This window comes from Gouania willdenowi, chromosome 4 (genome assembly GCF_900634775.1).
Source record: "Gouania willdenowi chromosome 4, fGouWil2.1, whole genome shotgun sequence".
NCBI classification, from domain to species: Eukaryota; Metazoa; Chordata; class Actinopteri; order Blenniiformes; family Gobiesocidae; genus Gouania; species Gouania willdenowi.
The window spans coordinates 31,432,194-31,442,773 of NC_041047.1; positions in this window are offsets into that span (position 1 = coordinate 31,432,194).

The window sequence follows — 10,580 nt, forward strand, 5'->3', positions numbered from 1 at the left end:
GACACTCGGACCTAATACTTGGAATATACCCTGGGGACCTTTTCTGTTTTGTATTTTTTCCCCCAATGCGAAAGAACTTTGCGAAACCCTTCGCTTTCCAACTTGGCGAAATCAAACAAACTGAACTGAACTCACCAAAGGAAATGAACCTTGAACTGAACTTTGACTACAAGTTTTGAAAGAAGAAAATATTGTCTTTGTTTTGTAATTGTATTTTGGTTGTTTGTTTATTGCCTATACCTGATTATTAATAACAACTAAATAATATATATCAATATAAATTGACTCCAAATATCTTTAATATATATAATATCTTTAATATACATATACTAAAACGAAATCCTTGTTTCTGTGTCCAATTATTCACACACCTTGGCTCTACAGCCGAACCTATTTCTGTTGACCTTTTCCGTAGTCAGTTCCTGAGCCCTAGTGTGTTGTTGATTTGTTACATTTGGCGAGCCAGCCAGGAGCCTTGCTGTGTGAATAATTGTTTTGGTCCGAAAATTTTGGGAAAAAAAAAAGTTTGAAATTTTTTTTTTCTTGAAAAAAAAAAAAAAAAAAAAAAAAAAAAAAAAAAAAGTCAATCATGGATTTTGTTGAGCAATCCGGTATTAATATTTTGCACTCAGTCCTTATTACCGGTGTTTCTAATACTAGTGCTGATGAAGAAATTCTAGATTGGTTGCGAGAGTACGGGGCTCTCAAAACAGTTTTGCCCGTTAATGATCCAACTAGCACTTTTCATAAAAACCTGATTGCTGAGTTTGAAACCGCAAGTTCATTCTCTGACATAAAACCGTTTCTACCTCATAAGTACACTTCCCGCTCAGCTGCTGACCGCATGTACCGCGTCACTGCCCTTGCTAATGAGTACGCCGCCACAGTGGGACGCAGCCAACCCACCCCCGATTACATAAGAAATTTCAAAGAAATGGCCGACCGCAGCGGTACACGTTTTGAAGACCTACTCAAAACAGTTATGGATCAGATCCAACAATATTTAGTATTAAGTGGAGCAAACAATGATCAAAATGAAGAAGTAAATGATGAAGATGATAGTGAAGAAGAAGAAGTAAAGGTGAACATTAAAACAACACAGCCCGTGTCTGAAACACATATGTCAGTGCCTGCACTTCAGCCCTCCCAAATACCCGTTCAACTGGGCCCACGGACTCGACAAAGTCATCCAACTGGACCCATGGGGACTGGCTTCTCACCAAAATTTTCCGTCTCCCAACACGATTTAAATCCTCCGGAAGTACAGAGGCTCGTTGTTGAACATGTTGTTCGAAATACTGACCTGAGTGTTCCTGCTTCGCTTCGTCTCCGCTCGTTTTCTGGCCGCATTCCAAAGCCAAGTAATGAAGCCGATTATGAGTCGTGGCGAACACAAATAGATTTGCTGCTTGCTGACCCAAACCTGTCTGCTCTACACGTCACCAGACGAATCATTGAAAGCCTGCTGGCACCTGCTGCCGACCTGGTCAAAGGATTGGGCCCTGACACTCTGCCTGCTGTCTTGTTATGCGTATTGGATTCAGCTTTCGGAACGGTGCAGGATGGTGAAGAGTTGTACGCCCAATACCTGAGCATCTTGCAGAATCCAGGAGAGCGGCCATCAGCCTACCTTCAGCGGCTTCAGTTAACGCTCAACACGGTTGTCAGAAGAGGAGGCATTTCGGCTGCTGAAACCGACAGACATTTACTGAAGCAGTTTGTGCGTGGATGCTGGGACAACACAGTAATAACAAAGTTGCAGCTGGAGCAGCGCAAAGAAAACCCACCTCCTTTCTCAGAACTCCTGCTGTTGTTGCGAACAGAAGAAGACAGACAACAGGCCAAAGAATCATTAATGAAAAAGCACATCAGTTCCAGTTCTTCAAAGCAAAAAGCCAACATCCAGTCGCAAAGCACCTGTTCCTGCGGCCATTCGTCTAGTTCCAGTGACGAGCTTAAAGAACTGAAAAAGCAAATGAAACAGCTCCAGTGCCAAATGTCTGCCTTCCTGTCTGCACAGAAAAGTCCAGCACAGCCCAAACCAGCAGCACGTCAATCCAGCCGCCCTTCGCTTCAGTCCGCAGTCAAACCAAAGCCATGGTACTGCTTCAACTGTGGTGAAGATGGCCATATCTCCTCCTCCTGCACAAATGCCTCCAATCAAAGTCTGGTCGAGCAAAAGAAGAAACTGCTTCGCCAAAAACAGCAAACCTGGACCAGTAAGAATCCTCAGTTAAACTAAAAGCAGCTTCTGTGATGGGACACTCAGGAGCTGCCACCACCGTCAGTCCCAAGAACCCACACAGTTTGCCAGCCCTGCCAAGAGGACTTGTGGGAACAAAGAGCACTGCGCAAGTCCAAATAAAAGGGAACCACTTTAACTGTCTCCTCGATACTGGCTCCCAGGTCACCACAGTGCCCCACTCTTTTTACAATACCTACCTTGCTGATCACGAAATAAAGCTCTTGAACGACCTGCTTGAAATAGAAGGTGCCAATGGACAATCCGTACCTTACCTGGGGTACATTGAACTAAACATTACATTCCCACCTGATTTTCTCGGCTCTAACATCACAGTAGACACCCTGGCTCTTGTTGTCCCCGACCTGAAACAGTCCCAACCGCTGATACTAGTTGGTACAAACACCCTTGACTCTGCCTACAAAGAACACTGTGACACTCACCCTGATCAGTTATTTTTGCCTGCTGCCTCTGGTTATCAAGCTGTCATTAAGATACTCCAGCAACGGCACAAATTTAACTTGGATGACCAGTGGGCCCCCCTGCAGCTCGACTACCCGTTCACCATCTCTGCTGGCCAAACCACTGTCCTCGAGGGATTTCTGGCCACACGATTGCTGCAAGGTGAAAAGGCTATTGTAATTGAGCACCCTACTTCCTGTCCCTTGCCTGGTGGACTCCTTGTAAAGTCATGTCTTGCTGATCTGCCTGAACGCCAGCCATGCCATTTGCCAGTCATTGTGACCAATGAGTCTGACCACGCCATTACCATCCCGGCACGGACAGTCATTGCGGAGGTATGTGCTTTCCAGAGCATCTGCTCTAAAGAACAACACGTCCATCCGGTCCGGTCTGCAGACACTTCAACGGCGCTCGAATATGACTTTGGAGACTCACCACTTCCACCTCACTGGAAACTGCGCATCATTGAGCAGCTCAACAGTATCCCTGAGGTCTTCGCAAAGCATGACCTTGATTTCGGCCGGACGGACAGAGTGAAACACCAAATTAAACTGTCTGATCCAAGGCCATTCAAACAGAGGCCCAGGCCAATCCACCCTCAGGATATCAATGCTGTAAGGAAGCACCTGCAGGAGCTGTTGGAGTCAGGAGTGATCCGTGAGTCTGAGTCGCCGTTTGCATCACCGATTGTAGTTGTGCGCAAGAAAAATGGGAGTGTGCGCCTGTGCATCGATTATAGGAAACTCAATCTGCAGACTATAAAGGATGCTTACCCACTTCCCAAGCTTGAGGAAACCTTTTCTGCACTTTCAGGGTCCAAGTGGTTCTCAGTCCTTGATTTAAAATCTGGCTACTACCAGATTGAGATGGATGAGGCAGACAGAGCAAAGACAGCATTCGTTTGTCCATTGGGATTTTACGAATTCAACAGGATGCCACAGGGAGTGACCAACGCTCCAAGTACATTCCAACGGCTGATGGAGAGATGTATGGGGGAGCTACACCTGAAGGAGGTCCTTGTTTTTATCGACGACCTGATTGTTTTTGCACCTACTCTCGAGGAGCATGAGGTGCGTCTGATGAAAGTCTTGAATCGCCTGAGAGAATTCGGATTGAAATTGTCCGTCGAGAAATGTACATTTTGCCAAACGTCAGTGAAATATCTTGGCCACATTGTTTCACAAGATGGCATAAAGACTGATCCAGACAAGATAAAGACACTCACTTCATGGCCAGTCCCCCAGAACTTGAAAGAGTTAAGGTCATTCCTCGGGTTCGCTGGGTATTATCGGAGGTTTGTGCACGGATATTCCACCATAGTAAAACCACTTAATGATCTCACTGCTGGTTATCCTCCATCTCAAAAGAAGTTCAGGTCAAAGATCAAGCCTGAGGCCTACCTGAACCCCAAAGAGCCCTTTGGAGGACGCTGGTCACCCGAGTGTCAAGTTGCTTTTGAGAACATCATCACTGAACTTACCTCTGCTCCTGTCCTGGCGTTCGCAGATCCTGTGAAGCCCTACACGCTCCACACCGATGCAAGTGCCACCGGTCTTGGGGCCATACTCTATCAAGAGCAAGATGGAGTGAACCAAGTCGTTGCTTACGCCAGCCGAGGTCTCTCCAGGAGTGAAGCCAAGTACCCTGCCCACAAATTAGAGTTCTTAGCTCTCAAATGGGCAGTCTGTGAAAAATTTTATGATTACCTGTATGGTGCACAGTTTACGGTCGTCACTGACAGCAACCCGCTAACTTACCTGCTGACATCTGCAAAACTTGACGCCACCAGCTATAGATGGCTGTCTGCTTTGTCCACGTTCAACTTTAAGATCGTCTACCGAGCTGGCAAGCAGAACGCAGACGCTGATGGTTTGTCCCGCCGACCGCATGGTGGGCTGTCTGACGACCCTGCATCCAGGAAAGAATATGAACGGATCCTGAAGTTTACCCAGCATCATCTTGAACCAGCCCACATCTCTCTCGACCAGCAGATTGTCAGAGCCGTCTCAGAACGCCATCTGCTGCACAGTCAAGACCCGGATGATGTTCACCATGCCCTGATATTGTCAACCTCAGTCCATGCCGACAGTGTTCCAGATAGTTATGTGGATGACACTCAGTTTGCCTCTTCTGTGCTCCCTCAACTCTCAGCTGCTGAACTTATCTACAAGCAGCGTGCCGACCCCATAATCCAGCACGTCATCGCACAGCTCGAGCGTGGGGAGTCGCCACCGCCACTGCTGAGAGAACAGCTTCCAGACCTGCCTCTGTTATTGAGAGAAGTAAATAAATTGGAGCTCCGTAACAACCTTCTCGTCAGGAAGAGACAGGTGGGAAGCGAGCACATTTACCAACTTGTGTTGCCAGAAGAGTACCGGGCTGAGGTGCTTCGCCAACTCCACAATCAGATGGGACACATGGGAATTGAAAGGACGCTGGACCTTGTTCGTTCCCGCTTCTACTGGCCTCGAATGTCCGTTGATGTGGTCAATAAAATCCGGACCTGTGAGAGATGTGTTCGGAGGAAGACTTTACCTGATCATGCAGCACCTCTCGTCAATATCAGGACATCCCGTCCTCTCGAGCTGGTGTGCATGGATTACCTCTCTGTGGAGCCAGATGGGAGAATCAAGGATATTCTCGTTATGACAGATCATTTTACAAAGTATGCCATTGCTGTGCCAACCCCCAACCAAAAAGCCACAACCGTTGCCAAGTGTCTCTGGGACAACTTCCTCGTACACTACGGCATTCCGGAAAGACTTCACAGTGACCAGGGCACTGACTTTGAGTCCAAGATCATCAAGGAACTCTGTGAAATGGTTGGCATACACAAAGTAAGAACTACGCCCTATCACCCGAGAGGCAACCCCGTGGAGCGGTTCAACAGAACACTACTCGACATGTTGGGAACTTTGTCAAACCAAGAAAAGCGCCATTGGAAAGAGTTTGTGAAACCACTCGTGCACGCCTACAACTGCACAAAGAATGACGCCACAGGATTTTCCCCATATGAACTCATGTTCGGCCGTCAACCCAGACTTCCAGTGGACCTAGCGTTTGGACTGCCACTGAATGGTGAAAATCTTAACTCCCATTCCCAATATGTCCAAAAGTTAAAATCTCACCTGGAAGAGGGTTACAAGCTGGCCGTTGAGAACTCCCAAAAACTAATGAATCGGAATAAACTCCGCTTTGACCTTCAAGTCACGCCATCTGAGCTGAGGCCTGGTGACAGAGTCCTAGTTAGGAATGTGCGCTTGAGAGGCAAGCATAAACTGGCTGATAAATGGGAGCCCGACGTGTACATTGTGGTCAAGAAAGCCGGCACTCTTCCCGTGTACACCATAAAACCGGAGGGCAAAGACAAGCCATTGAGAACGCTGCACAGAGACCTCCTCCTTCCTTGCGGGTACCTACCTTCTCAAGAAAAGCACTTGCCTGTGAAAGACACACCTGCAAAGAAAGGAAAATCTCTTACCTTACCTCCTCCAGATCCTGCTGAAGAGGAAGCAGATGATGATGATTCTGTCTCAGTTGTGCAAGTTCCCGCCAGCCTTGAACCTCTAAGATTTACGACAGTCATTGACCTGCCCACTGCCCTTCCGCCTGCTACTCACCTCAACCCCTCACCACAAGGCTTCACCACTCAGAATGATGGAAATCTTAGAGAGCCTGAGGATGAAGGGTCCCCCTCAGTTGAAGAGGAAATATTAGCTGTGGAAACAGTGGGAACCGGCCTTGACCCTGAACTTAATGACATTGAACCTGTACAATCAGAACCTGCTGAAGCCTCTAGTGTGGAAGGAAGTCCTCCTCAACCAGAATCTCCAGAGCCTTCCAGAGGTCAACTGGAACCAGACTCACCATTGGAATCAGAACCAACAAGTCCTGTGCAACCTGTACGTCGATCAGGCCGCTCAAGAATCCCGCCAGAGCGACTCCAGTATTCACAGCTCGGCCACCCAGTATTGAAAAGCATCCAAAGCCTGTTTAATGGCCTGAGCTCAGTCTTTACTTTCGCTCTTCAAGAGGATGAGGGCGATGAGGTTCCTGTCAACCCCAGACATTCAGCTATTCGCTGCCAGCCTGGTCCATGTCCGAGGACGTACATTGGGATAGGGGGGGAAAGTGTAACCCATGTGAACTAGAGGCCAACTTCCTGCCATGGTTTTATTGTGACGAGCCCGCCCTACACCTTTAAAGTCCCTGGCTCCTCCCCCTTCACTCTTGTTTGCTCCACTGAATGCTGTGATGGCTGCTCTCACTGTGGCATCTGCATGGTCGGCTTACTGATGGAAAATCACCACTGAAACACAACCTTCATAAGAAATACCTGGATGAACATCTTCTCCTAGAAACTAGATATCTCTCCACTCACCGGTCAGGTTTTTATGTTAGTCCTGGATCACCTTCCACTCTCGACCACTAGATGGCGAGCCACCACCCAACCACCGCTGCATCGCGGTAGGAATATTTGATCTTTTTGTTTCCTCGGACACTCGGACCTAATACTTGGAATATACCCTGGGGACCTTTTCTGTTTTGTATTTTTTCCCCCAATGCGAAAGAACTTTGCGAAACCCTTCGCTTTCCAACTTGGCGAAATCAAACAAACTGAACTGAACTCACCAAAGGAAATGAACCTTGAACTGAACTTTGACTACAAGTTTTGAAAGAAGAAAATATTGTCTTTGTTTTGTAATTGTATTTTGGTTGTTTGTTTATTGCCTATACCTGATTATTAATAACAACTAAATAATATATATCAATATAAATTGACTCCAAATATCTTTAATATATATAATATCTTTAATATACATATACTAAAACGAAATCCTTGTTTCTGTGTCCAATTATTCACACACCTTGGCTCTACAGCCGAACCTATTTCTGTTGACCTTTTCCGTAGTCAGTTCCTGAGCCCTAGTGTGTTGTTGATTTGTTACACATGTATTCAGTATTTAGTTGCTGTTTAGTCATATTAAATAGCTGTAGTTAAATGGATGTTTATTAAACATTAAGCATTAAACATGAATGAATAACTGAATGCATTTTTAGAAGAAAAATACCACTAACGTGATTAATTTTGTTAAATTAATTAATAATTGAAATAATTTGAGAAGCATATCAATAAAACACAGAATTCAGAAGGAAAATAATAAGTTGCCACTCAAAAGGTGTAGGTGGAAGTTCAAAGAACTTATAAGAAATCCTACCCCTCCTTTGTCATTTTATAGTGCTGTATTTACACAATTCATATTCATAAAAAAAAAAAAAAAAAAAAAGAGAAGCAAAACACTAGATATATTATCGTTTGTTGCCTTAAAAGTAAAATATATAAAAGGAAACTGGAGAACTAGAGTATAATGTATTAGCGTTTATGGTTGTACAAACCAAGATAAAAGAAAAGGCAAAAACAAAAAAACTTTTATACGTGTCCCCCCACACCTCAACACAGTATGTTAAATGGGGTAAAATAAGGGTACAGTAGATAGTATATAAAGCTTTCTTATCAAGGAGATATTTTGATTTGTTCATTAATGCTACAATTTTTGCTGTTTTGATTTTATAAATTTGTGGTTTTAATGCATAACACCAATCTTGTAATAATACCTGTTTTTTAACCACATTATATTATTATTTAATGTGTGAATTGTCAAGCTTTAAAAGTCCTTGTATTGCTGTGAGGGGTCATTGACCTTGTGAAAAAGAGAGAATCTTTCTCTCTATCACACAATAGGCTGGTTTTTTCCTCAGCTTGACCTTTGAAATTATGTATTTTCACAATAGGGTTGCTGAACAATAAGATGTAACAGGGACATCTTTGAACAAGACAAAACTCAAGATAAAATGGTCCTTTTGAAGTCTTATCTCGTGTGATGACACCTCTGCATCTCCTTAGTGGGATGGGAAATCTTAGCTTCAAAGAGTCTTCAGAACTCTTTCAGTTCACAATACATGCTCCTTTGGTGTGTGTGTGTGTGTGTGTGTGTGTGTGTGTGTGTGTGTGTGTGTGTGTGTGTGTGTGTGTGTGTGTGTGTGTGTGTGTGTGTGTGTGTGTGTGTTGGAGTGACCTGGGCATTGTTAATTTTAATCAACTCTTCTCTGCTTAATGTCTTCTTATTAGAAAAATGGACTACATTCCAACTTTCACCTGGTCCGACTCTGGAGAAATAATCCTGAAGCCAACACCTGATGCGCAGGCCTATGCCCTTGAGGTGCAAGCCCGGAGCATGCAGATTGGTGGAGTGAAAGGGCCCGCCAGAGTCATTCAGGATGCAAAGCTGCGTATCCACCATGGCCAAGGTGATGTGGAGGATTCCAACCTGCTCCTCAGTCAACATGACCTGCAGTTTGGCAAATATCGTGGCCAGACCTTCTACTGGCTCCTTTGCAATGACATGGGTTACGCTGTCATGATTGTGGCTGCTCATTTGAAGGAGCGTCAGGCTGGCAGTGATAACATGAGCCACACGATGCTGAACAAGGACAGCCTATGTTGCTACGCCAAGCTGTTCCCAGATGTCATGCGGGCTGTTGAGCAGAGGATGCTGTCCGATGGCTCCCTGATTCCAGCATCCTCCTCAGCACTGGATCACAAGGTGGTTGGCTTTGGTAAACACGTCAAACCCAGCTACAAAGATTTTTTCGAATCTTCTGTTGCTGAGGTGCAGAGGTGAGTGTCAGTGTGTTGAGAAATACAAGGCAGCTCATGTTTCCTGCTGTCACCTGACAAACACTGTATTTGATTAGCTACAGGAACTGGCTCCGGAGGACCCCTGCTCGCTCAGCTGGTACAATGATGGACCAGCTGAGAAAGTACGTGCTGTGGAGGGATGAGCAGACGATGAAGGCCTCGACGTCTGCCTCCACCTCCGCCTCTGCCTCCTCCTCCACCTCTGCCTCCTCCACCTCCGCCTCTGCCTCCTTCGCCTCAGCATCTGTCTCTGCCAGCCGTTCATCTGTGATGCCTGTCAATGCGCCATCATCACCCTCACCTCCTCCTCCTCCTGTGAGGAGAACAAAGAGAATCGCTGTCATAGGTATCTTCATTCCTGTCCCTTAAACATAGGTGTCTTTTGTCAGCAACTTCTCAAAAAGTCATTTTACGTGGTCTTAACCCTGCATTCTGTGCGTGCTTTTATAGCGTCGTCTTCTGACGATGATGATGATGATGATGATGCGGCGATGGTGTCTGCTGTGGAGGAAGTGGAAAAGTCTGACCTCCCTCGTAAGTACAAATAGATAATTTCAGTAAAATAAACCTCCCCTCTTTGGTTAATGATTTAGCGACCCACTGTATTTTGCAGCTTTGACTACTCCTACACCTACTCCGCCACCCACCACGCCTACTCCCGGCCCCATAGCACCACAGGCTCCACCTCCACCTGCAGTGTTGAGACGCACTGCTGGAGTGTCTTCCGCGGACGTGAGTCTTTGTGATTTGTATTTATTTCGTTCATGGTGACGGTGTTTTTTAAGCACGGACATGCAACACTCTGTAGGTGGCAATAATTTCTATTCACATTAATGATTTATTGATTTCCACCCCAGGTTTGTCTCCCTGATGCCTGGAGGGAGACGCTGCCCCCAGGACAGCATGGCTGGCTCAGCAGGGCTCTCTTCACCAGGGACTCAGCCGGAAAGGCAGCCCTGAAATCAGAGCTGCAGCTCTGGTACCACCCACCGGGACCACGGCACATCTACTTCCAGCCTCCAACCTCTCCCGAAGCCTTCTTCCAGCGTCCCTTCTTCCTGTGGATGCCGTACCGGGTGTGGCGCTGCCCCATCGTGTGCCCAGTCTGCAAACACAAGATGACCTCGTGTGGCATATATAAGACGAGTGCGGCGAGTGCTGGACCGCGACGGCTGG